The sequence below is a fragment of the Peromyscus californicus genome, unplaced genomic scaffold, assembly GCF_007827085.1.
Source record: "Peromyscus californicus insignis strain IS unplaced genomic scaffold, ASM782708v3 Scaffold_4__1_contigs__length_199733344, whole genome shotgun sequence".
NCBI lineage: Eukaryota > Metazoa > Chordata > Mammalia > Rodentia > Cricetidae > Peromyscus > Peromyscus californicus.
Genome location: NW_026294562.1, coordinates 109,956,378 through 109,960,938, shown reverse-complemented (window position 1 = coordinate 109,960,938; position 4,561 = coordinate 109,956,378).

The window sequence follows — 4,561 nt, the reverse complement described above, 5'->3', positions numbered from 1 at the left end:
AAGCTGTTTTGGGAACATAATGGTTACTTTGGAGGTGTTGGGGCACTGATGAAACTGTTCAAAATTATTGATAAGCAGTAGAAGGAACAGCCCCCTATGAGGACAGAAAAACTGACAGGAACTGCCAGAGAAGGTGACATCTCCTCAAGTCAGAAGCCAAGCCTCTATGGTGAATGAACCTGCTGTGTTTGTAAATAACTTAAAATCCTAGATCTTTTGCATTTAGATTTTAAGCTTATGATACAGAATGGGGGCCTTAAGATTTTGTTTTGTTTTGTTTTATTTTTCAAGAAAGCGTCTCTCTTCATAGCACCAGCTGTCCTGGAACTCACTTTGTAGACCAGGCTGGCCCTGAACTCACAGAAATCTACCTGCCTCTGCCTCCCAAATGCTGAAATTAATGGTATAAGCCACCAGATATTTTTTTTTCTGTATACTAGTTTTGTTTTTGTTTTTTAAGTGCAGCATGGCCAAATCTACCAATTTTATACATTAACTTTGAAAAGTTGTATGATATTTAAGAGGGGCCTGAAATGAAAATGCTATTAATTTTTCTCCTGTGCTTACCAATCAGTGTGGTAATTTTAATTTCATTTAGTAATTAGTCTAGAAAGTTTTTGCCTTCACCTATATTTTTTATGATGTTTCATGACTTGTTGTTGGTTTCAAATGAAACCACAAACCTGGCATGTTGCACTATGAACCCTTCGTTTATTCATATATATATATATATATATATATATATATATATATATATATATATATATACATTCTTTTTTAGTGTCCTAAGACAAAATGCCCTTCCCTCATGTATTAGTCAGGGTTCTCTAGATTCACAGAACTTATAGAATGAATCAGTGAACCGTCTTACAGGCTGCAGTCCAACAATGGCTAGCTGTGAATGGAAAAGTCCAAGAATCTAGTAGTTGCTCAGCCTCCGTCTCACAAGGCTGGGTATCCCAGCTGGTCTTCTGTGTATGTTGGAATCCTGAAGAAGTAGCAAGGCAAGGACAAGCAGGGGAAGAATGAACACAATCCCTTCCTTCTTCCATTGTCCTTGTACAGGCTTCCAGCAGAAGGTGTGACACAGATTAAAGGTGTGCTTTCCAGCCTCAAGATCTGGATCACAAGTGTGCCCTCCATTTTTGGATTGTAGTTCATTCCAGATATGGTCAAATTGTCTACCAAGAATAGCCATCACACCCTGTTTCTGTCCCTTAATGGTCTACCTTTTGTTTGGTTTGGTTTGGTTTTGGGTTGCTTTGTTTTTGTTTTTGTTTCTTTTTATTATTATTAAGACTTTTTTATTCATTTTACACACCAATCACAGATCCTCCTCTTCCCTCCTCCTACCCCTCCAGTCTCCCCCTCCCCCCAACACCACCCCCCTTTGTTTTTGTTTTTTTGAGACAGGGTTTCTCTGTGTAGCCCTGGCTGTCCTGGAACTCACTCTATAGACCAGCTGGTCTCAAATTCAGAAATCAGCCTGCCTCTGCCTCCTGAGTACTGGGATTTAAGGCATGGGTCAACACCGCTGGCAAGGTTTTTTATTTTGTTTGGCTTTTTTAAATTTCATTTTTAATATTTATACTTAGATCTGTATCTTATTACATTTCTAAAACTTGAATATAATTTGTGATACATGTATATGAACATTTCCTTCTAAAATGTTTTTGTTAAGATAGAAGGGTCAGTTTCAAATGAGGACCTTGTACACACACTCTAACATGTGAGATCTAATGATCTTTCAGATCATAACAATTGCAAGAGATTTTTGAAAGGCAGTACAGTTGCTGCACGGTCAATCTTCCCCTCCCTATCTTGTGGACCACCACCTTTAATTTCCATATCCTTGGATCTTGAAGGAGTTGATGTTAATGGAAGAACTACTCACTTGTCTGGGGAAAAAAAAAAGTAATATGGGGGCCTGGAGAGATGACTCAGTGCAGAGAACCCAGGTTTCATTTCTCAGCACCCACATGGTGGCTCACAACTGCTCACAACTCTAGTTCCAGAGGATTTTAACCCTCTTCTGACCTCAGAGTATACCAGGCACTCACCGATGCACATAACTAACATACAGGCAAACACTCATACATATTAAACAAAAAAGGAAATAAATATCTTTAAAAATGTAACTCAGTGAACTTCTGAGCAGTCCCCCTTTTCTAGTCCTCTTGAGTCCATAGGTGAGATATTTTTCATAACTGGTTAAGGACTTACTTGAAAAAATACCTGTCTCTCATCAGTACTATCAACATTGTAACTTAAATGAATAGTTCTCAGAGGAATTGTTTTTTTTTCCTTAGGAATTGTTTTATTTTCTTTCTATTGTTGCATATTTTTGCCAGTCTGTTTACTTGACCTTTTATTCTTTTTTTCCCCATTGAGATACTGATTGAACTCAGCATCTCACAAGTGATAGTCAGGTACTCTACCACTGAGCTGTATACCCAGCCATTTTAGTTTTTGAGACCAGATCTTACTATTGAGCCTTTTGGCTTTGAATTCACTCTGTATCCTAGACTAGCCTTCAACTATCTTCTTGCCTCATCCACTAGAGTAGTTGAGATCATAGGCCAAAATACCAATGCATATATTCTCATTTTTTATGTCAAAGAGAAATTTTACTTGCAAGTTTCCATGGGTGTTCTTGTAACATTCTTGAAATATTAGTACATTTCCCTGTTACAGACAAAAGTTTCAAAACCCAAACTCTCAGCTTGGCCTGGTGGCATAGGCCTATAATCCTAGCTACTCTAGAAATTGAGGCAGAAGGGTCAAAAGGTCTAGGAATGTCTAAGCTATAGAGTGAGTTCAAAGCCAGCCTAAGTAACTTAATGAGAGCCTTTCTCAAAATAAAGAGTAGGCTTGGGTATGGTGGTACTTTAATCCCAGAACTCCAGAGGCAATCAGATATCTATGAATTCCAAGTCTGCTTGGTCTACATACAAAATTAAAGGTCAACCATGGATACATAGTGAGACCGTTTTTTAAACATAATCAATAAATAAAAATAAATAAATATGTAAACAACTAAATAGTAAAAACAGTGCCAGCATATAGCTCAGTGGTAGAGTGCTGGCCTGCCTGGTCTATGCTAGGTTCAATCTCCAGGGTCAAACAAAACCCTCTAAGAACTTGCTACCTCTAAACTACGCTTTTTTAGTGTCTCACCAAGAGTGCTAGGATAAAAGGTATGCGCCGTCACTCTCAACTCAAACTAGAATTTGTGAGTGCCAGGCCTTGTATAATCTGTGTCATATCTTTAAAATGTGCTCAACAAAACAGTAGTTCTGCTAGAGCTGGGAAGGGTTCCATACATAAAGTGGGGTGATATTTTATTTCTGTTCTAACAAGTAAAACTTATCTGGGGATCAGAGGATAGAGCCAGCCACTACATTAGACATAGAGACCAGACAGTGGTGGCACGCACGCCTTTAATCCTATCACTCTGGAGGCAGAGACCTGTGTGGATCTCTGAGTTCATGGCCACACTGGGAGCAGAGCCGGGCGTGGTAGCACACACCTTTAATCTCAGCACTTGAGATCTCAGTCTTTGCTTGGGAAGGACACATGTCTTTAATCCAAGTAAGTGATGGCAGAAAGCAGAAAGGTATATAAAATGTGAGGACCAGGAACTAGAGGCTTTTAAGCAGTTCAGCTGAAATCCATTCAGGTGAGAACTCAGAGGCTTTCAGGCTGAGGAAACATGATCAGCTGAGGAGTTGGCAAGGTGAGGTTGACTGTGGCTTGTTCTGTCTCTCTGATCTTCCAGTTTTCACCCCAATATCTGGCTCTGGGTTTTTTATTAAGAAGGTCATTTAGCAATTTGTCTTACATCAAAGTTACTATTATATCACTTTTTAAAGTATTATTTGCATTTTTAGAGAATTCTAGAACCTTACATCCAAGATGTGCTAATGAATTCTGGATGCCATAGTCTACTCCTCTTATTCCAGGCTCCAGATACTCAGGTAGGGAGGTCTCTTAAGCTCAGGAGTTGGGGGTGGTGTTGGGGGTTAGTCAGGGCAACATTGTAAGACTCTGGATCTTACAAATAAAAATGTACAAGTACAGCCTAACTGATTGCAGCACTATAGCCAAAACAAAAGTAAGTAAACAAACAAACAAACAAATAAATAAATAATGTAGACACACCCTTAATCCTAGTCCCCAGAAGGCAGAGGCAGGAGGCTCTCTGAGTTCAAGTTCAGCCCTGGTCTACATAGTAAGTTCCAGGACAGCCAGTACTATATAGAGAGATCCCATCTCAAAAAACTCAGCAAGTAAATAAAAAACAAAAATGTAATTGAGTAATTGATATTTAGACTTACAAAATAATGTTACTGTTTATAGATACTACTAACACACACACACACACACACACACACACACACACACACACACAGTCTCACTGTGTATCCCCAGCATCCTCAGACCCAGACTCACAAGTTTTGTCTTTGAAAAAGCTTATGACAGCCAGAGGTGGTGGCAGACACACACCTTTGATCCCAGCACTCGGAGACAGAGATAGGCAGACCTCTGAGTTCCAGGCCAT